This window comes from Phycodurus eques, chromosome 2 (genome assembly GCF_024500275.1).
Source record: "Phycodurus eques isolate BA_2022a chromosome 2, UOR_Pequ_1.1, whole genome shotgun sequence".
NCBI lineage: Eukaryota > Metazoa > Chordata > Actinopteri > Syngnathiformes > Syngnathidae > Phycodurus > Phycodurus eques.
The window spans coordinates 190,415-216,282 of record NC_084526.1 but is presented as its reverse complement, the minus strand read 5'-3'; the positions used below and the strand labels follow the sequence as shown (position 1 = coordinate 216,282).

Genomic DNA, 25,868 nt, shown 5'->3' with positions numbered 1-25,868 from the left:
GTAGGAAGGGGGTGCGGAGTTAGCTCAGGCGGTGGGGGGCTCTCGCTTGGCGTGTCGGGGGTCGCCGGATCGATGCCCGCCCTGACCCCCCCTCCTTGTCCTTGTCCTTTTCCCCCTTTGCTTGAGAGTGAGTCGTCCATTGGCGGGTTCTTGTGGTTCCTTTGACTGGGTAGGAAGGGGGTGCGGAGTTAGCTCAGGCGGTGGGGGGCGCTCGCTTGGCGTGTCGGGGGTCGCCGGATCGATGCCCGCCCTGACCCCCCCCTCCTTGTCCTTGTCCTTTTCCCCCCTTTGCTTGTGTGAGTCGTCGATTGGCGCGTTCTTGTGGTTCCTTTGACTAGGTAGGAACGGGGGCGGAGTTAGCTCAGGCGGTGGGGACGCTTGCTTGGTGTGTCTGGGGTCGCCGGATCGATGCCCGCCCTAACACCCCTCCTTGTCCTTGTCCTTGTCCTTGTCCTTGTCCTTGTCCTTGTCCTTGTCCTTGTCCTTGTCCTTGTCCTTGTCCTTTTCCCCCCTTTGCTTGTGAGTGAGTCGTCGATTGGCGGGCTCTTGTGGTTCCTTTGACTGGGTAGAAGGGGGTGCAGAGTTAGCTCAGGCGGTGGGGGGCGCTTGCTTGGCGTGTCGGGCGTCGCAGGATCGATTCCCGCCCTGACCCCCCCTCCTTGTCCTTGTCCTTTTCTCCCCTTTGCTTGAGAGTGAGTCGTCGATTGGCGGGCTCTTGTGGTTCCTTTGACTGGGTAGAAGGGGGTGCAGAGTTAGCTCAGGTTGTTGGGGGCGCTTGCTTGGCGTGTCGGGGGTCGGTGGATCGAAGCCCGCCTTGACCCCACCTCCTTGTCCTTGTCCTTTACCCCCTTTTGCTTGAGAGTGAGTCTTCGATTGGCGGGTTCTTGTGGTTCCTTTGACTGGGTAGGAAGGGGGTGCGGATTTAGCTCAGATGGTGGGGGGCGCTCGCTTGGCGTGTCGGGGTCGCCGGATCTCGATGCCCACCCTGACCCCCCCTCCTTGTCCCTTTCCTTTTCCCCTCTTTGCTTGAGAGTGAGTTGTCGATTGGTGGGTTCTTGTGGTTCCTTTGACTGGGTAGGAAGGGGGTGCGGAGTTAGCTCAGGTGGTGGGGGGGCGCTCGCTTGGCGTGACGGGGGTCGCCGGATCGATGCCCGCCCTGACCCCCCCTCCTTGTCCTTGTCCTTTTCCCCCCTTTGCTTGAGAGTGAGTCGTCGATTGGTGGGTTCTTGTGGTTCCTTTGACTGGGTAGGAAGGGGGTGCGGAGTTAGCTCAGGCGGTGGGGGGCGCTCGCTTGGCGTTTCGGGGGTCGCTGGAGCGATGCCCGCCCTGACCCCCCCTCCTTCTCCTTGTCCTTTTCCCCCCTTTGCTTGAGAGTGAGTCGTCGATTGGCGGGTTCTTGTGGTTCCTTTGACTGGGTAGGAAGGGGGTACGGAGTTAGCTCAGGCGGTGGGGGTCGCCGGATCGATGCCCGCCCTGACCCCCCCTCCTTGTCCTTGTCCTTTTCCCCCTTTGCTTGAGAGTGAGTCGTCGATTGGCGGGTTCTTGTGGTTCCTTTGACTGGGTAGGAAGGGGGTGCGTAGTTAGCTCAGGCGGTCGGGGGTTCTCGCTTGGCGTGTCAGGGGTCGCCGGATCGATGCCCGCCCTGACCCCCCCTCCTTGTCCTTGTCCTTTTCCCCCCTTTGCTTGAGAGCGAGTCGTCGATTGGCGGGTTCTTGTGGTTCCTTTGACTGGGTAGGATGGGGGTGCGGAGTTACCTCAGGCGGTGGGGGGCGCTCGCTTGGCGTGTCGGGGGTCGCCGGATCAATGCCTGCCCTGACCCCCCCTCCTTGTCCTTGTCCTTTTCCCCCTTTGCTTGAGAGTGGGTCGTCGATTGGCGGGTTCTTGTGGTTCCTTTGACTGGGTAGGAAGGGGGTGCGGAGTTAGCTCAGGCGGTGGGGGGCGCTCGCTTGGCGTGTCGGGGGTCGCCGGATCGATGCCCGCCCTGACCCCCCCCTCCTTGTCCTTGTCCTTTTCCCCCCTTTGCTTGTGTGAGTCGTCGATTGGCGCGTTCTTGTGGTTCCTTTGACTGGGTAGGAAGGGGGTGCTGAGTTAGCTCAGGCGGTGGGGGGTGCTCGCTTGGCGTGTCGGGGGTCGCCGGATCGATGCCCGCCCTGACCCCCACTCCTTGTCCTTGTCCTTTCCCCCCCTTTGCTTGAGAGTGAGTCGTCGATTGGCGGGTTCTTGTGGTTCCTTTGACTAGGTAGGAACGGGGGCGGAGTTAGCTCAGGCGGTGGGGACGCTTGCTTGGTGTGTCTGGGGTCGCCGTATCGATGCCCGCCCTAACACCCCTCCTTGTCCTTGTCCTTGTCCTTGTCCTTGTTCTTTTCCTCCCTTTGCTTGAGAGTGAGTCGTCGATTGGCGGGTTCTTGTGGTTCCTTTGACTGGGTAGGAAGGGGGTGCGGAGTTACCTCAGGCGGTGGGGGGCGCTCGCTTGGCGTGTCGGGGGTCGCTGGATCGATGCCCGCCCTAACCCCCATCCTTGTCCTTTTCCCCCCTTTGCTTGAGAGTGAGTCGTCGATTAGCGGGTTCTTGGGGTTCCTTTGACTGGGTAGGAAGGGGGGCGGAGTTAGCTCAGGCGGTAGGGGGCGCTCGATTGGCGTTTTGGGGGTCGCCGGATCGATGCCTGCCCTAACCCCCCTCCTTGTCCTTGTCCTTGTCTAGATTAAAAGTCTGATGCTCTACCGACTGAGCTATCCAGACTCGATAGTCAATGAGGGAGTAAGGTGAGGAGACGAGGTGCAAATTAAGCGCAATCGAAATTTGACTGACTAAACAGGTACTTGAAAGACAGAACATAAGATTAAAAGCCTGTTATGCGAATGAGTGAGATACCCAACGTCAAAGTAAGAGTGTGTGGCGCATCGAAGAACATGTGGTGGGTGTTTGAAGTGTTCAAGTGTCTTAGTGAAAGTACCTCCATGATATTTAGTCAATAACTTCTTTAGAATGATGTCACCTGAACAGGGACTTGAACCCTGGACCTGCAGATTAAAAGTCTGGTGCTCTACCAACTGAGCTATCCAAACTCTACAGTTTGGCAGTGAGGTGAGGATATGCCAGGTGAGGATATACCACCTCTCGTCATGGCCAGGAACAGCCTGGCCATGAAGGGACCGTAGAGGATGTGGGCGTCTGTGGTCACCCCACCTGGCGAACACGTCCAGCTGCACCATCAGATCCTTCCAATTGCTGAACATGGCCGCGACCTAAGGCACGCGGGAAAAGAGAGTGGGAAAGTTAGAGTGTGACGCGAAAGAGCCTGCGCGCCGATGAATCAATTTCACCTTCCTTGCCCTTCCCGGTGGCGCAGCAGCAGTCGCGGTCCACGAACAGAAGCTGAGGCGGGGGCCTGTCCCGCCTCCCTGTACCGCCGCATCAGGCCGCTCGCCATGCTCGACAGCCCTTCGCCCTCGGCGACAATGAGCACGGAAATGAGCACCTGCCCGTGCTCGTTGCCCACGTTGGTGACCCAAGCGGCGGTTCCGGCGGCCGCCCCCGCAAGCTTTTTGGCCATCTGTAAGCGCAAAGGCACGGGGTGAGTGTCAGCAGCGGGGGGCGTGGCGGCAATGGAAACAACGCGCACCCTCGGACGACTACGTACCTTCTTGCTGGAGTCCATCTTCAGCACGCTCCCGAAGACCGACGTGATGTGGGCCTTGTTCTCAGGAAGGTGTGGAATCACCAACCTAGCAGGAAGCAAAGTGATGCGGCGATGTACGAGGCTGAGCCGACGACCACCGCTCGCTCAGTTCCTTTCTTACTTGTACGTGAGGATGGCCGGGAACTTCAGCTGTTGGTGCATGCTCATCTGCTGGATGATGGCTTCTTCCCAGGCCGAGTACGTCCGGCAGCAGCCGTTGCACTCCAGGTACTCGGTGCCCATGAAGTACCAATCTTGGAGGTCCAGCACCCGCCGCACGGTCCGGTACAGCCCGCCTCCGGTCAGCCGGGGGGCAGGCCAGCGTCAACCCCCACATCTTGTACGGCGCCCAGAAGAAGAAGCGGTGGTGGAAGAAGGCCTTGGAGGAGGTGGGGGGCTGGGTGGGTGTAATAAAGCGGCGTTTTGGGGGGGTCCCACCATAGCTGGAGCTCCGACGCCAGGACCATTTTCCCATGGGAGCCTCTGACGTAGAGCGTTTTGGCCAGCCATTCGTGCTCGGTCTCCGGCAAAGTTTGGCACCAGCCCTTCGGCAGCACCTGCGACAGACGGACGATGACGACACTCTGGTAATAAGTGCGGGGCACCCATACAGGCACCCGTGTGCCAGCCCGCGTTGCAATGCCTACCTTTGTGTCCGGGGTCGACTCTGTGCCAGCTGTCTGCCCTCTGGCAAGTGCATCTACGCCAGAGGCGGACGCGGCGGAGGTTGAGGCGGCTGCTGACGGTTCCTCAGACACTGTCGAGTCGAGACATCGCTGTCAGTCTAATTTCATTCTCACTCAGACTACGCAGTAGAGACATTAAATTCACTCACGCTGAGACTCGACTTCTGTGGCGGCTTCCATTAGCTGATGGTCAGACGGCTCACCCTCTCCTGTAGAGAAACGCCTGTGTCAACAATCATTTTTAATAATGATGATGGTCTCTATGATGACCACGTTTACCTGCGTTGTACTTGGCCTGTCTGTCTCGGCCCAGGATGTACTGTTGGAAGGAGTGCAACCGCGAGCCCTGGAACACTTTGGTCTTCCTCATCCATGCCACGTATCTAGGATAGGATCATTTCATTTAGCCTAACCTCCCTCATTTTGGTTAATGACATTTTTCACAGGCAATAAGATCGATGCTCCCCGCCGGGGGAGTTGTACGATCGATGCTCCCCGCCGGGGGAGTTGTACAGGAAGCAATAGGTCTCATGGCGGTCCTCCCCGAACTCCAGCAGCTTGTCATCCATCTCCCTGACCACCGGCGCGCCCATGAGCATCATGGGGTTGCGGACGGCCAGGGACATGTCCGGGAACAGTTGCGCGTAGGATGCCAGGGCGTCTTTGTTCCGAGCCAGAGGCGACTGTGACGTTTCTCCGCCGTCCCGCTCCTTCTGGTGAGAGGCCAGGATGGAGCAGGTGTAGCCCACGTCATTGCTCAGCAGCCACTTGAAGGTCCGGCCCCGGTACTGACCAAACTGGAGCTCACACTCGCTGAGCACCAGCTGCCAGCACCCGGGGTCTCCTCCACCCTGGACCACACGAGCCTTGGCGTCCGCCGTCACCTGATCCGCCATTTTGCAGGTCGTGACCGTAGCTGCAGACCTACGACCTTGACCAATTTGTCATCCATCCATCCATTGTCAACACCGCTTATCCTGGTTAGGGTCGCGGGGCGCTGGAGCCGATCCCAGCTGACTTCGGGCGAAAGGCGGACTACACCCTGAACTGGTCGCCAGTCAGTCGCAGGGCACATATAGACATGGACAACCATTCACACTCACATTCACACCGTCACTGAGTGGGAACTGATCCCACGCTGCCCGCACCAAAGTCAGGCGAGTGCACCACTACACCATCAGTGCAATTTGTCATTATAATCAAATAATGTCACACGTGATAGCAATGTACATTTATTTGGGGAAGGGGGGGGGGCATCGTCATCATCATCATCATCACGCTCATCCTACAGTGTACCTAGAGGCTCAGGCTATCTTGGAGGCTTCCTTGGAAGACTCCAGAGTCAGCTGTTTCGAGAAAGCCAGGTAGCGGAATTAAGGATGGAAATCCATCGTGCTGAAAATAAAATCATATTATAATTTCTATCTACCATTAACAACTTTCTGACTGACTGGAAAGCCACGTGTGTCAACATAAACAATTAATGTGACCCAATAACAACGACGTAATAGGCTGAATACTATTATATCATCATTCAGTTAGAATTTTTCACAGACACCTGTTGAACTGTTGCTGTACTCATGACTCGCGAACGTGTGTGGACACAAACAAATTCATTCGCCGCAAAAAAGTCATTTTAACCCATTAAAAACGATGTAATAGGCTGAATACTATTATATCATCATTCAGTTAGAATTTTCACAGACACCTGTTGAACTGTTGCACTAATGACTCTGGAGCAACGTGTGTGGACACAAACAAATTCATTCGACGCAAATAAGTCATTGGACGGACACAATAAAAACTATGTAAAGTGAAGAAATTAATCAAAGGAAGCTTACCTTGAACGGCAATGACGTCTGTATTACGATTGGCGGCGGAGGGTGGGAGGCACCCTCACTGAGGACAACCAATCGTGAGTGTAGAGAGTTTATGGTGTACGCTGATTGGCCATCCTAATAAGTTAAGTGGACCCATCAGCGACCCCCGAGTATGGCTTCCCACGGGCGGTATGCTACTGACCGAGATACCCAACATCAAAGTGAGTGTCTGGTGCACAGATGAACGTGGTGGGTGTTTGGAAGTGTTCAAGTGTCTGAGTGAAAGTACCTGCATGATATTTAGTGAACAACCTCTTAAAAGGTATGTCACCTGAACAGGGACTTGAAACCTGGACCCTCACATTAAAAGTCTGATGCTCTACCGACTGAGCTATCCAGGTTCTATAGTCAACAAAGGAGTGGGATGAGGAGACGAGGTGAAAATTAAGCGCAAGCGAGTCGGCGGACTGAACAGGTACTCGACAGACAGAACATCAGATTAAAAGACAGGTATGCTTCTGACTGAGATACCCAAGGTCAAAGTCAGAAAGTGAGAGGTGGATCGATGAACATGTGTTGGGTGTTTTGAAGTGTTCAACTGTCTGAGTGAAAGTACCTGTGTAACATTTAGTCAATAACTTCTTTTGAATCACGTCACCTGAACAGGGACTTGAACCCTGGACCCACAGATTAAATGTCTTGTGCTCAACCAACTGAGCTATCCAGGCTCTATAGTCAATGAGGGAGGCAGTGAGGTGAGGAGACGAGGTGCAAATTAAGTGCAAAACGACTGACTAAAATGGTACTCGAAAGACAGAACATCAGATTAAAAGTCTGATTCTCTACCGACTGAGCTATCCAGGATCTGCAGTCAATGAGGGAGTGAGCTGAGGAGAGGATGTTCAAATTAAGCGCAAGCAAGAAATTTGGCACTGACTAAACAGGTACTCGAAAGACAGAACATCAGATTAAAAGCCTGGTATGCGAAAGATCGAGATACCCAAGGTCAAAGTGAGAGTGTGTGGTGCATCGATGAACATGTGGTGAGTGTTTTGTTTTGTCTGAGTCAAAGTACCTGCGTCATATTTAGTGAATAACTTCTTAATAATTTTGTAACTCGAACAAGGACTTGAACCCTGGACCCGCAGATTAAAATTCTGGTGCTCTACCAACTGAGCTGTCAGAATAAAAGTATAGAAGTTATCTCATGTTTACTCTAATCCTATTTCAAACCATGCATTTAGCAGTATAATGTTGATTGTATCATGTGTATTGAAGTCTGTGAGTCTGTTTACAGGTTGCTGCTCTGTGCTCCCCCAACTTTATAGCAGCAACAGCTGTGTAACTAGGAACCGCCCTAAGAAAATAAAAAGAGAGGGATCGACAGAGTTTGTTCAGAGCGGTAGGAGTTTGTAACTGCGAACAACTCTACATCGTATAAAAAACATCTCTTGTCTTCCTTTCTTGTTTATTGTTTATTAAATGTTGGAGGTTGTTTGAACCTGACATTAACTTGGTCCTTCGAGCCGGATGCCAAAATACATAAGGATTCCAGCGGGTGTGGTGGACTCCAGAAAGACCGTGGCCACGGCAGGCTCCCAAGAGAGAGTCTGAAATCCTTTTCGAGGACTGGACCGCAACCCACCAGCTGGGATCTGACAGTTGACGGCGTTCCGATGGAGGGAAGACAACAGTGGTGAGTTAAACTTCCTTAAAGGGGGGAAGTGAATGACTGGATGTCATTGTGCGTTAATGACTGGAGGTCTGCGTGTTGGAAAACCCTGTGAATACTAGTAAATGGCAGGTAAATGAGGGACGGCGGAGTCCGATAAATTCCGTAGAAAAAGGACGGCGGAGTCCTATGTACACTTAAATTCCGTGAAAATCGCAGTAATAAAGCGCTTGTGTGACTGAGAAGTGAATGAATGGAGATAAAATACCACTAGGTATTGATCTCATATAAAACAGTGGGGTTGTAAACAGCAGACTGGTGTGGATACAAAGGCAAGAATTCTCCACCTGAAAAGGTTGAAGTGAAAATTACCACAACAGAAAATTTGAGTTGCTGTCCTACTGATAAGAAACCAGTTTTTAGAACATCGTAGGTGTTGACAAACTGGACCAAATTCTCTAAAATGGGGAAAGGAAGTCGTAAAATAAAACCCAGGGATACACTGCTGTGTAAAGATTGGAAGTTCATTAAATTAAAAAAAAAAGAAAAAGCAGGATCCTGATAAAATTCAATATTTAGACACATGGATAACTGAACACGGTTTTAATGGTTAGTTAAATACACAAAAAATAGCCGCGTTGCAGGAATCAATCATAAAAAGAAAAGAAAAAAGATAAACCTTAAAAAAAATGAAGGGAAAATTATTTTGAGGAAACAGAATACTGGATGAGAATTTGAGAGGGAGAGAGAGAACGGAAGGAGAATGTAGACAAAATAAGAAAGGAAAAAGAATGTGAAAAGAAAGACAGAGAATGTGTAGAGAAGGAAAAAGAACAATTAATGTTTCATAGAAAGGAGGATGATTAAACAGGATCAGGGTCGAGGAGAAGAGAGAGTTGGAGGAGTAAGTGAAAATGGGGGAGGTGTAACTGCCCCCCCTTATCCTAAATTACCACCGCCTCCACATTAGAAGGACTGACACCACATAAAGCAGACATAAACCAGTTTGTTGAGGAACTGGAAAATTTAAGGCGATCATATAACTTAAATGATGCAAAAATAAATAAAAGATAAAAAGAAACAGTAACAGCATTAATGAATGAAGGGAAAAAGGTGATCTCTAAATTACAAGACAAAATGTCAGAGAATGATTTGCATATTACACTCTGGTACAAAGGTACACCTGATCCAGATGTGGAATATGAGAGAAAATTGGCAAAAATAACACCAGCCAGAGTCACTGTGATTTATTTATATACTGATACAGAAAGTACAGCAGTTGCAGGAGTAACAATAAATGAAGAGATGGAAGCACTGTTTAGAATGTGGACTCCACCCCACATCTTTTTGTACAAAAAATAGACAAAAAATCGAAAGCCTTAGGGAAAATATTTGAACAAGGTGAGAAAGCAACTGATTGGGTTACCTTTTCAACCAATACAGAAATAAGTGCCTCAACAGGAATAGAACGAAAGGTACTATTTTTGACAATTCAGTCACAAGAAGGGATACACCTACATTCTCAGCAAAAATGAGACTTAATGCTCACTGAGGATGAGGAAGATTTGTTGAAGGAAGTGTCAGAGAAGTTATGGTCTAAAGGACCTATGGATGCTGGGTTAATAAAAGGAACCTTACCAGTACAAATCAGGCCGAAAACTGAATACAGACCATGTGTGAGACAATATCCATTTGTTAGATATATTTTAGTAGTTATCATTTATTTGCTTAGCTTGCATTAGTATTTTGCATTAGTAGCTTGCATTAGTATTATGGACAATATTTAGATAGAAAGATGTCTCGCCTTCAAGAAGATGACTCAGCAACATTTGATGGAAGGGCGCCTTGACCAAGGACGTGATCGGATGTGGTCGGGGACGGGACAGGTGTCGTCTGGTCCTATGTTTTGTGTTGTGTCTTAATGCTTAGAACATTATGTCTTGTAGAACCCTCCTATTTTCAAATAAATGTAGGAGCGACGGGGGAGATTGTTTAGAGCGTGTTGAGAGGCTGTAACCTGAACAATCTCCCATGCGCCCTCCTCATGAGTAAAATGACCAACGTCTTCATTCCTTTTGTGTTTATTCATTATAATGTTTGGTAAGATAAATCCAACACCATTGAAACATGATGCATACGAAGGCATCAAACCAGTAATTAAAGATTTGATTGCTGCTGGAGTAATAGTAAAATGTGATGACTCGCCATGCAACACTCCAATATTCCCACTAAAGAAAGCGCCACAATCTGTACGATGCCGCATGGTGCAAGATTTACAAGCGGTAAATAATGCAGTAATTCAAAGAGCTTGAAGGAACCTGTGTTTTAAAATCTCCTAACTTCCGTGGTTCCAAGCGTGTTCGTTTTCGTGAAAGAACGTCGTTCACAACAATGTATAAAAAGCAACCAATTTATTCCTGACAGAGGAGTCTATACATTTTGCAGAGCTCTGGGTTCGTAACTACCCTAACTTATTCTTAGCAGATACAGTAGTAGAACAAAACTATCTGACTCTCCCCCAGACTTATACAATGTTTCAAACAGGCCGGTGTGGAATCGCTGTCGTGTGATTGGTCCGTAATCTGACGTCATCGTTGTTCGGCCAAATGATGACTATTTGATCTGGGTCCAGACGTCGCCTGCCGATGTCTCCTGCATTCAATGTTTATAGTGGCTCCCCGCAGTTCCTTTCTTTTTGCCATCTGTCTCCAAATATCCCCTGATGGGGGCCACATACCCCCCGCTGGGGCCCTTCCTGCAATATACTCCTATACTCCAATACACATTCTCTTCCAAACTAGTTAGAATTACATATTAGAATATAAAGTATTCTATATTCCCTTCAAGCTCCATGTGTGCCTGACCCTGACACTTTGTTGAATACACTCAGGCCAGATGCTACAGTCTTTACTGTAGTAGATATCAGCAATGCATTGTTTTCTGTACCCATAGATGGGGATGGTCAGTTTTGGTTTGTATTGCGTTTGGAGGATGGGGATACACTTTTACTAGATTGCCACAAGGCAATAAAGCCCCCACACCTCTAGGCATTGACCACATCCGTAAAAGGTCGTGGAATGTGATACCACCTACTCAAGCCTTAATAAAAGAAGCAACTGCAGGACAGACGTGTGAGCAAAAGAAGATAACAAATTATTGTTGAATCTGAGTTTCAAAATTATGCAGAAATCACTGCACACCTGAGTAAAATGATGTATGAGGAAGACCTCAAAATGACATCACCCTTAAAGTGGATTGATGAAGCAGAAAATGCTTTTTGTGAAATAAAACATGATTGTCAAGAGTTAGCAGAAACAAAAGCAGAAGTGACTTAAAAGAAGATCAGCCTTTAGAAAAAGGAGAGGTCCTATTTGTAGATGGCTCATCTAAGAAAAATGAACTCGGGAAAACACAAACAGGTTATGCAGTAATGACTAAAAACACAATAATAAAAGCTGAGCGGTTACCATCAAATTACTCAATTCAGGCAGCAGAATTAGCAGCGTTAACAGAAGCGTGTAAAATAATGAGAGAAAAGGATGTTACTATTTACACAGATAGTCAATATGCATTTGCCACAGTGCATACCTTTGCACAATATTGGAAGAATAGAGGCATGATATCAAATTGGTTACACATGCAGAACTCTTAGCAAAATTGCAAAATGGCATTTATGTATGACCAAATAATAAAACTATCCTACCAAAAAATAACCTATATAAATGGGCTGCTATATTGAGTCATGGTGTAACACATGGGCCCTGTATAATCGAGCTAGAAACCAGCTTACTAAAGAAATTAACATTGCAAAGAGGATCTATGCAGCAAAGTTGGAAAAACAGTTTAGCGCAAACGACTCTAAATCAGTCTGGCATGCATTCCAATCGCTGACTAATTGCAAGCGACGATCCCCCCAAGCTGAGAACAATAGCACACTAGCCAACGATTTGAATACCTTCTACTGCAGATTTGAAAAGGACAGTTTCACACCACACACCCACCCGGCCGCACCTGCGACCACACCTCTGACTTCTGCGTTAACCATCCATGAACAGGATGTGAGACGCATCTTCAAACAACAGAAGATTAACAAAGCGGCAGGCCCGGACCATGTGTCCCCATCCTGCCTCCAAGTCTGCGCAGACCAGCTCGCTCCAGTCTTCAATCAGATCTTTAACAGATCTTTGGAAATGTGCGAAGTTCCATCCTGTTTCAAACGCTCCACCATCATTCCAGTCCCCAAGAAACCTGTAATCTCTGGTCTGAATGACTACAGGCCTGTCGCTTTGACATCTGTGGTCATGAAGTCCTTTGAACGTCTCGTGCTGGACCACCTCAAGAGTGTCACAGGTCCCCTGCTGGACCCCCTGCAGTTTGCCTACCAAGCGAACAGGTCTGCGGATGATGCAGTCAACATGGGACTGCACTTCATCCTAGAACACCTCGACAGTGCAGGGACCTACGCGAGGATCCTGTTCGTGGACTTCAGCTCAGCGTTCAACACCATCATCCCTGAACTCCTTTCAACCAAGCTTCTCCAGCTCAGCGTCTCACCTGCCATCTGCCAGTGGATTTACAGCTTTCTGACGGGCAGGACACAGCAGGTCAGGCTGGGGGAGGCCACCTCATCCACACGCAGGATCAGCACTGGGGCGCCTCAAGGTTGTGTCCTCTCTCCGCTGCTCTTCTCGCTCTACACGAACGACTGCACCTCAGCGAACCCGACTGTCAAGCTCCTGAAGTTTGCAGATGACACCACTGTCATCGGCCTCATCAAGGACGGTGACGAGTCTGCATATCGACAGGAAGCGGAGCGGCTGGAGCTGTGGTGCGGCCGACACAACCTGGAGCTGAACACGCTCAAGACGGTAGAGATGATCGTGGACTTCAGGAGGCATCCTTCGCCACAGCTGCCCCTCACGTTGTCCAGCTGCCTTGTGTCAACCGTCGAGACCTTCAAGTTCCTGGGAATTACAATCTCTCAGGACCTGAAGTGGGCGAACAACATCAACTCCGTCCTCAAAAAGGCCCAGCAGAGGATGTACTTCCTGCGGCTTCTGAGAAAGCACGGCCTGCCACCGGAGCTGCTGAGACAGTTCTACACAGCGGTCATCGAATCAGTCCTGTGTTCTTCCATCACAGTCTGGTTTGGTGCTGCTACAAAAAAGGACAAACTCCGACTGCAACGGACAATCAAAACTGCTGAAAGGATTGTCGGTACCCCCCTACCCACCATTGAGGGCTTGCACGCTGCCAGAACTAAGACAAGGGCGTGCAAAATCCTCTCGGACCGTCTGCACCCCGGTCACCAGCTCTTCCAGCTCCTTCCCTCAGGTAGGCGCTACCGATCAATGCAAACTAGAACTAGTAGACATTCCAACAGCTTCTTCCCTCTTGCGATCAACTTCTTAAACACCTAACCTATAATTCCATTACAACAAGCTGGCAATTTTTTGACTTGAGTTCGTTGTCACATTTCTGTGGGGCCAATTATGTATTACTCGTGCACTCACTGTAGTTGTCTCGCCATGCTGCACTATTTGCATATACTGGCCACTCATGCCAGAGTAGCATCTGCTCCATTTGCACACTGATTGAGGACTATCTGTAACATTTGCACAACCAACAATTGTCCCAGATGATCGCACTACTTGTCACTTTAAACCGCATACACTCCTTGAAGTCTCAACGCCCTTTGCACAATGGTCATTGCACCGGACTATTGCAATATTAGTTGTTCGAACTGCACTAAGTGCTAGAGGACTCTGCATCTTTTTGCACAATTGTTTTTTGTCAATGTCTTTATGTCCCCAAAGTGTTCTGTAAATTGACTGTCTGTTGTACTAGAGCGGCTCCAACTACCGGAGACAAATTCCTTGTGTGTTTTGGACATACTTGGCAAATAAAGATGATTCTGATTCTGATTCTGATTCTGATGTCTCAACAGGAGGGATGGTGGGGCAGATACATCAATATTATACAATTTATGTTTTTAATTCCTATTCAAAAAATGTTTGTTGGGCATGTTTGACACAATCCACAAGGTAATTTGAGACTACATAGAGGACGTTTCCCTACACCACAATACCCCTTTCAAATTATCCATATGGACTTTGTTGAATTAAACCAAAGTGAGGAAAAAAATATGTTTGGTCATCATAGATGCCTTTCAAAATGGATAGAAATCTTCCCAACCAAATATCCAGATGCACTGACAGTGGAAAAAGCACTTTGTAAGGATATCAATCCAAGATATAGTATTCCTGAAAAAATATACAGTGATAACGGTGCCCATTTTGTTAACCAAATTGTGAAAAAGATAGGAGTAATGTTTCACATTGGTCTAAAGAATCATTGTGCTTACCATCCTCAAAACGCTGGATTAGTGGAAAGGATGAATGGAACAATAAAAAACAGACTTAAAAAGTGCATTGAAGGCCGTGGACAAAGTGTTTGGAATTAGTAAAGCTGTATCTAAAAATAAGTACTTCAGGACGAACAGCCTACGAAACATTGTTTGGAAGGCCTTATGAACTACCTCAATTTAAGAAGCAATGGGAAACAAATGATGAAGCTAATTTAGCAGACTACATGCGGAAAATGTGAGAAAATGACTAAATTGAGGCCCATTTCAAGTATTTTTGACAACCCCCACAGCTGTAAAGATAGTAGAAAGGTCAACTTGGATTCATTTGACACATTGTAAAAAGGTCATTTTGGTAGAAAACTCCGACAAGGGAAGTGAGCAAAAGTCTGATAATAGGGTGGTCTCAGACGTTTAGAATCTGGGAAGACCCGAAAGTCAGTGAAGATTTTATAAGACACCAAACTAAAGTAGAGGGAATGTTTCAACCAGAATGACCCCTAAGTGTTTAAAATCAGCTATGGGGTGTGGGATGTCAACGCTATCTGTTTATTTGATTTTTATGTTAGTATGGTATTTGTGGGAATAACCCAAGGTTAAACGAACGGACCATAAAGTAACCACTCAACCCTTACTCTTACACAGGGTTAGACATAGTTGCGGACAGTCAGGAACACCAATTCATGTCATTCCCTGGATAGTCTCATGGGCATATAATAATTCAATTAGGGTAACAATATCACCAAACACAACGACTAAATTGAGGCTCCAAATTACTAATTGAAAGGGATTTGCAAACACCAAACAGATAACTGGAAAAGGTTATGAGACGTATTGGTGGTACCTTACAGGACATGTATTAGATTTGAGTTGAAATTCTCTCATTACTACCCAAGAGGGTGACTATTGGTCCATAGGACAAAGTCACGAGGCTAAGTACTTTCATAAAAAGATAACAATGTTAAATATGAAAGTAACCATGGGAAGTGACCCTCTTAGATCGCCTGACGCGGCTGGTTTTAATACATCCTGTTGGGGTTTTCTCTTGTAGGCATATTCTACTAGAACAGACCCCTATTTCCCAAAAATAATTTGCGAAAATAAAACTATGACGCTGTTAGAGAACCCCCAATTGAGTCAGTACACCAACCAAGCAAGGGTGGTAGTAAAACGAATATCACAAAGTGATTTTTATTGGGAAATTCAGTCCATTACAGGAGTTTCAGGACAGAATAATAATTGGTTGCTTATGGTCGAACAAGCTGCTAATCTGACCCACAAGGACTGTGTAGTGTGCGCAAACTACGCGAGGGACGCGCGGTGACGTCAGCGAGGTCGCCGTCAGCGAGGTCGCCGTCCGCGCGAGTATGAAGAAGCCTTAAGGAATCACGGCCTGCCACAAGACCTGTTGAGGCAGTTAAACACAGCAGTCATCGAATCAGTCCTGTGTTCATCCATCACGTGGTTTGGTGCTGCCACATAAAAGGACAAACTCCGACTGCAACAAACAATAAAAACTGCTGAAAAAAATGTCGGAACACCCCTACCCGCCTTTGAGGACTTGCACACTGCCAGAACGAAGACAAGAGGATGCATAATCCTCTTGGACCCTCCACATCCTGGTTACCACCTCTTCCAGCTCCTTCCCTCAGGTAGGCACGATCGAACAATGCAAACTAAAACTATCAGATATTCCAACAGCTTCTTCCCTCTTGCCATTACGTTATTTCACAGTTAATTTACAATTCCATTGTAACATGCTGCCAATCTTGTTTTCAGATTGACACTGTTCCAGATTATCGCAGTACTAGTTACTTTAAACTGCTTAAAAATCCTGAAGTCTCTGCGCCATTTGCACAATGGTCACTGTACCAGATTATCGCTCTATTAGTCATTTCAAATTGCTCTAAATTGTTAGAGGACTCTACATCATTTGCACAATTATCCCCAAAAATAAAAAAAAAATAAAAAATGTATCGGCTTTACCACATAACCGGTAACCTTTCATTGCTCAGTGACTCTCCATACTGTGTTTTTATATTTTTATAAAGTGTTTTCTGTCAAATGGCTGTCTGTTGTCACACTCGAGCGGCTCCAATTACCTTAGCCAAATTCCTTGTGTGTTTTTGACAAACTTGGCAAATAAAGATGATCTCAGAGGCTCAGTGGGCGAAGTTTGATTCCTGAATAGAAGCGAGAAAGGTGAGAAATGTGCATAAGTCTCCCATCCATGTACTGACCTGGCCAAAACCTGCTTAGCTTCCAAGATGAGGTGCTCTCAGCATAGCATGGCCTTATGCAGAAGATAAGGTGTAGCTTTTGATATTTATAGGAAAAAACTCACATCTAGGACCCGGATTCCCACGTACGGGTTTGTGCCTTTGGCAGTCACGACTACCTAATTTTACTTTATACATACTTTTTTTTTGCAGCACAGTGGTCAACTGGTAAGCACATCTGCCTCACAGTTCTGGAGACCGGGGTTCAAATCCCAGCCCCGCTTGTGTGGAGTTTGCATGTTCTTCCTGTGCCTGTGTGTTTTTTCTCAGGGCACTCCGGTTTCCTCACATGTCCCAAAAAATAAAAACTGCGTGGTTGGTTGATTGAAAGATATATGATGATATTGCCCATAGGTGTGAATGTTGAGTGCAAATGGTTGTTTTACATGGGCCCTGTGATTGGATGACGACCAGTTCAGGGTGTACCCTACCTCTCGTCCGAAGATAGCTGGGATAGGCTCCAGCACGCCCGTGACCCGCGTGAGGATGAGCGGTACAGAAAATGGATCGACGTACTTTTGCGGGTTTCACAGTGAGAATGCATCGCAACCAAACAACCTTTGCTCAGCCAATCAAAGGTCCATAAAGTACTAGTCGCGCCCACCGCAACGGTCATCTGTGTGAAGTTTGAAGGCGAAAGTTGAACGGCAGAAATATTTTCATAACTAGCATTAATACAATATCCATTATTTTACTGCGTTTTATCACATTATTTTACATCATGTAACTACACCATATATCTTAATAAATGCCAATATATCCAAATCAATGTCATCTTATACACGTGATCATGGGTTTTCCCCCATTGTCTTTTCAACTGGTTATCGTCTTACCAGTATAAATCCGACGTCCGGTGGACCGCTTAGATCATGTCAGTATCACGTCGGTCGGTCAAAGACCACATCTGTACGTCTAAATGACCTCCGAAACTGGTTGCAACATAATTATTCACTGTCGTTATCTTCTAACCCAGAGAAGTACAATTGGACTGCAATATTTAGTATATTTATCAATTGTGACCATTCAGTAGTTTATGTAAATTACTGTATGAGTAATTAGTGTGTGAGTAATTCTGAATGTTCAATATTCTCATAATGGGATCGACCCACGGCCAGCCGTCCAGTCTTTCTTTTATTTATTTTTTTGATTGTCAACAGAATTTATTTTACTCTCATTGTACTAAAACATTTCCTCTTGATTGTTAATTCAGAGTTCATGTAACTCCATTATCATTAATGCATACATTTATATTTTTGGCAAATAAAGATGATTCTGATTCTGCTTCTGAGTCTGTAGATCTCAGAGCCAAATAGTGGGCATTGTTTTAAACCTGAATCCATCTGTTAGTCAAAAGGGACAAACTGCTTACAATACTTGGTATGACCAGTCAGCCTCCCACCCAAGTACAAATCAGACACACCACTGCTTAGCTTCCAAGATCAGGCATTCTCAGGGTAGTATGCCCATAAGCTGAAGACCCTATGAGATGTTTGATATTTATAGGAAATGCGCACATCCAGCATCGAGCTGACATCCGAAATAGGTTGCAACATAATTATTCCTGTCATTATCTTCTAACCCAGTAGTACAATTGGACTGCAATATTTAGTATATTTATCTATTGTGACCAATCAGGATTTATATTATTATTTTATTTTATTTTATTTTATATACAATATTAGTCATTCGAACTGCTCTAAATGCTAGAGGGAAAAAAAAAAAAAAAAAAAAAAACTGTACCGGCATTACCAGTCTGTTGTCGTACAAGAGCGGCTCCAACTTCCGGAGACAAATTCCTTGTGTGTTTTTTGGACATACTTAGCAAATAAAGATGATTCTTATTCTGATTCTGATATACATTACGTAACCACTGTGGGTTTGTGTGCGATGTCTCACGTCTAAACCCAATTTTGGGTCACGGAACTAGAGTTTTGTATAAGAATTAAAATTTCCCATTGCTGGTCTGCACTGGTGTAGCTCAGTGGTTACTTCCTCTAGAAATAATTCTACTGCAGAATTCATCTCTTCTCAATCCCTTCCAAGGGATCGAACCATGGGTGCTGTCCAGTGCTTTAAAAAAAAAAAAATATATATATATATATATATATATATATATATCGACGTCTTTGATTTTCTTTGTGATCGTGAATTTGATAATATATATTCCATTTGTGTGCAGCCTCATAGCTAAATTCTGCTTCACCATGTTTACTTTGGAGTCTGTGCTCCATTATTTGACCTGAGTCTGGAGATCTCAGAGCCCTACTGGGTTTATATCCGATTAGCATTTCTTTCGTGTGTTCAGGACTTCTACCATTTAGTGATTTATAGACCAGTAACAGAACTTTAAAATCAATTTTAAAGCTGACAGGGTGCCAGTGTAAAGACTTTAGAATTGGAGTAATATGCTCTGAGCTCTTTGTTCTGGTCAGAACCTGAGCTGCAGCATTCTGAATGAGCTGCAGCTGTTTAATTTACTGTTTCATCAGGAACGTGGCATCCTCTCGTGTTACTTGTTTGGTTAAGAGGAGAATGTTTTTCCAGTGTGCTGTGCTGCGTTGCAGATGCATGTGCGCTCGCCAGGAGCGACACTGAAATACAATATATTTCCTAATTTAAAAAAGAAAATGTAACCCAGCTCAGCGGTTACTTCCTCAAGAAGTAATTTGACCGCAGACACAGGCTCTTCTCCATTCCTCTTTCGGGATCGAACAACCGGCCACGTCCAGTGCATTTAAACCAACTATTTTCACCCCCGTCCAATGCGTAGGTGCGTCCATGACGTACAACTAAATTTATGTGTCAATCTTTCGACAGTCTTCTTGCGCTGGTCTAGCTCAGTGGTTACTTCCTCAAGAACCAATTATCTCACAGAATTTGCCTCTTCTCCATCCCTTACTTGGGATCGAACCATGGGCACCATCCAGCTTTTTCCTTCTCTTTGCTTTATATTCCCAAAGTGACAGTTCCTCGTCAATTGAAACCTAATTGTATAAGTCACACCATCTTCGGACTATGACATATGATTCTTTAAAACTTGGAATTAGAGTAATGTAGCTATAAAAAGATCTTTTCTCTGAATGTGCAATACTCTAGGGTAGTTCGGTGGTTACTTCGGCTGAATTCTGTATGAGAATTCAATATTCTCATGATGGGATCGATCCATTGCCAGCCGTCCAGTCTTTCTTTTATTTATTTTTTTGATTGTCAACTGAATTTATTTTACTCTCATTGTACTAAAACATTTACTCTTGATTGTTAATTCAGAGTTCATGTAACGACATTATCATTAATACATACGCCACGACGAATTTATCCATCCATCCATTTTCTGAGCCGCTTCTCCTCATTTGGGTCGCGGGCGTGCTGGAGCCTATCCCAGCTGTCATCGGGCAGGAGGCGGGGTACACCCTGAACTGGTTGCCAGCCAATCACAGGGCACATACAAACAAACAACCATTCGCACTCACAGTCACACCTATGGGCAATTTTAGAGTCTCCAATTAATTCATGTTTTTGGGATGTGGGAGGAAACCGGAGTGCCCGGAGAAAACCCACGCAGGCACGGGGAGAACATACAAACTCCACACAGGCGGGTCCTCAGAACTGTTCAGGCTGACGCTCTAACCAGTCAGCCACCGTGCCGCACGACGAATTTACCGGAAGAAAATAATTTTTCAAGACCATTTACGTTAAGTGACTCGACAGCGACTCTTATTGGTTATAACTTTTTACGTCTCGAGTGGGCAGGGCGCAATGTCCACATTCATGACGTATACTTTGGAAACGCTAAAATAACAATGGTGCACAATTATTTAATGTGCGCAGAAAGTAAATTCGGCCTTTTATTTTCCCTAAGTAAATGTCAGGAAATGAAGGATTTTGTGTCAAATCCCCGATAGCGTAAAACCAGTGATAGTACTGACATCGAGACCAGGTGGCTTTTCGAAAATAAATTTAAAAATAAAGTCCCATGATAGCAGAAAGACAATATATTAGCAAAATAACCGTCACTGGTGAGGATAAGCACTACAGAAAATGTATGACTCGATGTTTATGTTGTTTGCTTGGGTGAGAAAGACATAAAGGTCAATAACAGTGAAACTTGGCATGGTTTGGCCTTCACAAGTGGATCAGTTTCATTTAAGTGTTGTCAGTGCAGTGGACAAAATTAGCAACAAAAGTTACTTTTATTGAAAAATAGCAGTTAATGCGTTCTCCATCGCCCACGGGCCAGATAGGACCCCCTGACGGGCCGGTTCTGGCCCGCAGGCCTTATGTTTGACACACCTGTTTGAGGCTGTTGCGTCACCACTTCCAAATATGAGATGCCGCACCCCCATTGCCGTCGTCGTCCTTCACACAAAGCGAGTGGAGTGTCAGTAATTTACTGACAACAGTGTTGCCAGTAAGTTACTGTAAAAGCCCTATGAAATGTCTTAGTGTAGTTATTATATATTGTGCATTTCATACACAAGGTAACTCAATGTGCTTTACTTGATTGAAATCATTTTTCAAAAAAGAACAACAATTATACAAAGATGCAGAGTCCTCTAGCACTTAGAGAAGTTTGAATGACTAATATAGCAATAGTCCGGTGCAATGACCATTGTGCAAAGGGCGCCGAGACTTCAAGGAGTCTTCAAGGACTCATTTAATTCATGTATTCAGGACCTAAACCATTTAGTGATATAGAGACCAGTAACAGAACTTTAAAATCTGTTCTACAGCTGACTGGGAGCCAGTGGAAAGACTTTAGAATTGGAGTAATATGCTAATGCTAATATGAAGAGTGATAGGTAGGTCATAATTTAGCCTTTTTGTTTTTGTAAATAAATAATCTCCCCGCCTTTCCTTGTTTACAATACATGACAACAACAACACATAGTCCTTCGGTGAATGTGTTGGGTGAACGTGAGCTTCGGGGATGGATCATTAACTGAATAAGAAAGCACTTGAATGACTATGTGAAAAAGAACTGAACGTGAATGAATGTTTTTGATGAACAGTTTTGAATGATTCAGTACACTCAAATGCTCATCACTATCAGTACCATAGTACCATGCTTCATCACCACACAACTACATCATGATTGAAAACACTGTCTACTCTTTTGTTAACCAATGATCAGGGGAGAGCGCGAACGCAGTCCCCCATTACCAGAAATTATGCAGTCGAGATGCCCACATTTGGGGAATTCGCCGGGGTCATCACTACCAGAATGCAATGGCTGGGCCTCACCCTGGGTGAACCATATTCTTGATCATTGAATCTCCCCTGCCAGGTAAGTATGAGTTGGACTCTGCGCGAGCACGCAAGTCATTCACGCGCACGCTATGTCAAGCGACGGTGTTGTCATGAGCATGTGAACAACCATACACATAAGGGGCAAGCCGGAACATACGCTAGATGAAACGCTACTGTGTGCTAATACATGAAGAAATATGCTTCTAATTTTAGTTTAAATTGAGACAGTAAATGGATACCCATAATGCACAGCGGCATCAAGACAGGATAAAATCACTTGAAAGTGGGGTCAGAAACATAGAAACCACCCATTCGGGGTACACCCTGAACTGGTTGCCAGCCAATCGCAAGGCACATACAAACAAACAACCATTCGCACTCACATTCACACTACCGTGCTGCCATGATTTAACTAATTAAAGAAAATCTAAAAAATGTAAACATAATTAGAGGACTTGAAGAAAATAATGCATTCGTCTTGTCGAATGTCACACACTGACAACACTTTCGGGTACAACAGTTTGATGTGCGTCTCAAAACGCTACTGCCACCTACTGTGACCTATTGTGCATGACAACCTTGGCTAATACTCAAGCAGGCGAGTGGTCTTCACAGTGATTGTCAACTGTCACCCGCATGTTCCTAACATCGTTAAACCGGCAGCCGTGAACCAATGGTTAAGATCGTCGCCTGCCACCGTGGGGGACCTAGGTTCAAAACCCCGACTGGACCATCCGCCAACATCCCCCGGACTCACAGCTGTGGTGTCCTTGAGCAAGACACTGATACCCTGAAATGCTCCCCGGGCGCTTCAGCTGCCCCCTCCTCTAGTGTGTTCCACTAACATGTGTATGTGTATGTGTATGTGTTCACTGTGATGGGTTAAATGCAGAGAACACATTTTGTGTTCATGAAAATAAAAGATGAAATTGAGACAGGAAATGGTTACATAATGCACAGCGGCATCGAGAGACGATCAAATAAGTTGAAAGTGAGGTCATTCACACCCAGAAACGAATAAACCACCCATTCGGGTTCAAGAGAGACCAATGATTTGACTAATTAAAGAACATCGAATGTCAACATAATTGGAAGTCGTTCTTGACGAAATAACGCCTTCGTCTTATCCATCCATCCATTTTCTGAGCCGCTTCTCCTCACTAGGGTCGCGGGCGTGCTGGAGCCTATTCCAGCTAACATCGGGCAGGAGGAGGGGTACACCCTGAACCGGTTGCCAGCCAATCGCAGGGACAGACAAACAAACAACCATTCACACTCACATTCACACCTACGGGCAATTTAGAGTCGTCAATTAACCGAGCATGCATGTTTTTGGGATGTGGGAGGAAACCGGAGTGCCCGGAGAAAACCCACGCAGGCACTGGGGAGAACATGCAAACTCCACACAGGCGGGGCCGGGGATTGAACCCCAGTCCTCAGAACGGTGAGGCAGACGCTCTAACCAGTCCCCACCGTGCCGCCGACACACATACAATTGGATGTTTTTTTTACGCAGGTGAATAAAAGCCTTCTCCAGTGGTTCTCAACTGTTGTCACCCGCATGTTCCGAATGTTGCAAAGTCGCAACCTACTCGTACATGTACAGTATATTATATTTGTAAATGCCCTTTCAGATGGGTTTGCTGTACCGCCAAAGTCATATTGCCTGCCAAGACGTCCACCAGCCAGATTGGGCTGCTCTGTATTTGTTTACCGAGAGAACAAGGAAGCAACATTTCTTGTCACTTTTCAACTATGCTCCATGTGGGAACTTAATACGCCTGCGTACTGTACCGAAAATCAGAATAACAATGCACGTAAGCTTTTGATAGTTGTCTGCGACCCATTGAATCCCGAGAAGCGACCAACCCCCGAAATGAGATTCATTGGTTTTACACTACATTCTGCACACTTCATGTCATATGATTGTTGGGTGTGCACGGTTAAGCATTTCATTACTTTGACCAAGTTGTGGGGGTGCACCGTTCCTGGAGGTACTGCAATACCAGGTCGATGCGTGGAGTGGACGGTGCGAGCCCCTATTCCATCTCCCAGTTCCAAAAATCTATTTAATATATGGTCCCCGGATAGGGGACGTATCAGATATTAAACTGATAAGAACAGATCACTTTCTTTTCCCTTTTGAGCAATTTTATTGTTACTGCCAACAGAATATTACATCAGCTCTTTAAGTAGGGAGCACAGTTTTATCTTTCACATCAATTAAATATTTAAATGAGGGCAAAATAAATTACAGAAGTCATAGAAAAGTTGTTTAAAATTCTACACTGTAATAATTATCCATCCATCCATCCATTTTCTGAGCCACTTCTCCTCACAAGGGTCGCGGGAATGCTGGAGCCTATCCCAGCTATCGTCGGGCAGGAGGCGGGGTACACCCTAAACTGGTTGCCAGCCAATCGCAGGGCAATTTGTAACTTATTTCTGAATAATTGGTAAAGTCTTCAGTGCTCTCTGACATTATGTCCACTTGCACATTTTAATATGAATTCATTAACAATGAATAATCACACAAAAATACATATTTTTTGCGTTTTATAATGAAGTCATTGTCCAATAGCAACACTTATTTAGCCTTTACGTAAGAACGCTGAGATCTCCCAGGTGACCTGAGCATCACTTTGGAATACGAGCGATCAAGTTAGGTAAAATGAACAAATTAAATGACAAAATTGCATTTTCGCCATCAACAACTGAAACAAAATGTTAATACATTTAATGTTAATACGGAGGATGTTAAGGAATTTAAATTGGATATAATATCACTTCACATCAACAGGTAAAGCTAATTACAAAACACGGGGCCTACTCGTGACCATACATTTCCTTAAGACTATTATGCTATACTACATACTATATATGACAACCAAACTAAATTTGTTTACGAATATGGATTTTCATTTTCTATTGTTGTGTTTTGTCAAATAATAATGGCTGATTATAGTTCAGTACTTCACAAGTGGTTGGTTTTGCTTTCAGTCTGTCAGTTTTTGCATTAATTCTTGGGCAGGGCATGCTTACTGTTTTGGGGTGTACGTTGAAATGTTTAATGGAAAATATTCAAGGATTTTGACGTTTCTGGCATGTTTTTATTCGATTATTAAGGCTTACAACATGAGGAACAGCAACGTTGTGTAACTAAATTAGCGGAAGGGGTGTAATTTGCCTCCTCTGCAACGATGGCGCTAGAGTCTTAATGTCAGTTCCCAAAGCAGGAAACAGGAAGTATTGGAGCGAGGCAGAGCCATTGATTTCAAAATGTGTGTTCATTTCAAAATGTTGAGCAAACAGCTATTCAGCTCGTGGTCACAACATTATACCAACAACCGATTTTTATTCCAAATAACTCATTATTTCTTTGGTTGTTTCAGACTTAATACACGGCTAAAGGAAATGCGTTAATCTCCGCATTCTATTGGATCGACGTGGACCACGTGACCAAGGAACATGAGCATCTGACAACATTATTTCGATATAAACGTTGAAAAACAACACAGTTGACATTCGTTTCATAATTGTTGTTTGGCGTGTCCATATGTGACTCATCTTTGATTATCATGTCAATATGTCCCCCCATAACTTTGGGCTGTCGGCTGGAGAATTAGGTCATCTTTTCTGGCATTATGCTGGCATCGCTTCTCGGCCTTTTGGCTAAGATCAAGTGTAGTATCTGTTCTTGTCAGTTTAATATCTGATACATCCCCTATCCGGGGACCAAATATTAATTTGATTTTTGGGACTGGGAGATGGAATAGGGGCTTGCTCCGTCCACTCCACGCATCGACCTGGTATTGCAGTACCTCCAGGAACGGTGCACCCCCACAAAGTTGTCCAAAAAATCATCAATGCAACCGAACACGCCAATCAATCAGATGATATGAAATGTGTCACGTTCCCACAATGCAGTGCATTAAAACAGTTGACAATCTTGATAAAAAAACGGCAACACAGAGCATCTATACACGTTTACATTGTCCTTTTGCGTGACAGGACGAGAATATTGGAGTAATTCAAATGTATTTGGGTTTTTTATTTGTGACTATTTAAAATAGTCCAATGTTTGAATTTAAGACCGTCTGTTCAAATGGCATGGCGGACAG

The 25,868-nt window shown here is 45.5% G+C and overlaps 5 non-coding genes and 2 pseudogenes across 5 annotated transcripts; 1 reads left to right on the top strand and 6 right to left on the bottom strand.

The window, feature by feature from the left end:
- LOC133399398 (coatomer subunit beta'-like) overlaps window positions 1-3,922 on the bottom strand; it is a 64,303-nt pseudogene extending 60,381 nt beyond the window's left edge.
- On the bottom strand, window positions 2,993-3,065 carry trnak-uuu (transfer RNA lysine (anticodon UUU)). Its single transcript has one exon. It is a non-coding gene; the product is annotated as a tRNA-Lys (tRNA).
- A 2,591-nt stretch (window positions 3,923-6,513) lies between the features above and the next one.
- On the bottom strand, window positions 6,514-6,586 carry trnak-uuu (transfer RNA lysine (anticodon UUU)). The gene has a single exon. It is a non-coding gene; the product is annotated as a tRNA-Lys (tRNA).
- Window positions 6,587-6,840: 254 nt separating this feature from the next.
- On the bottom strand, window positions 6,841-6,913 carry trnak-uuu (transfer RNA lysine (anticodon UUU)). The gene has a single exon. It is a non-coding gene; the product is annotated as a tRNA-Lys (tRNA).
- A 14,715-nt stretch (window positions 6,914-21,628) lies between these two features.
- On the bottom strand, window positions 21,629-21,792 carry LOC133399428 (U1 spliceosomal RNA). The gene has a single exon (XR_009768201.1). It is a non-coding gene; the product is annotated as a U1 spliceosomal RNA (small nuclear RNA).
- A 1,927-nt stretch (window positions 21,793-23,719) lies between these two features.
- LOC133399435 (U2 spliceosomal RNA) lies at window positions 23,720-23,898 on the bottom strand (annotated as a pseudogene).
- A 1,501-nt stretch (window positions 23,899-25,399) lies between these two features.
- Window positions 25,400-25,590, top strand: LOC133399432 (U2 spliceosomal RNA). The gene has a single exon (XR_009768203.1). It is a non-coding gene; the product is annotated as a U2 spliceosomal RNA (small nuclear RNA).
- The last annotated feature ends 278 nt before the right edge of the window (window positions 25,591-25,868 follow it).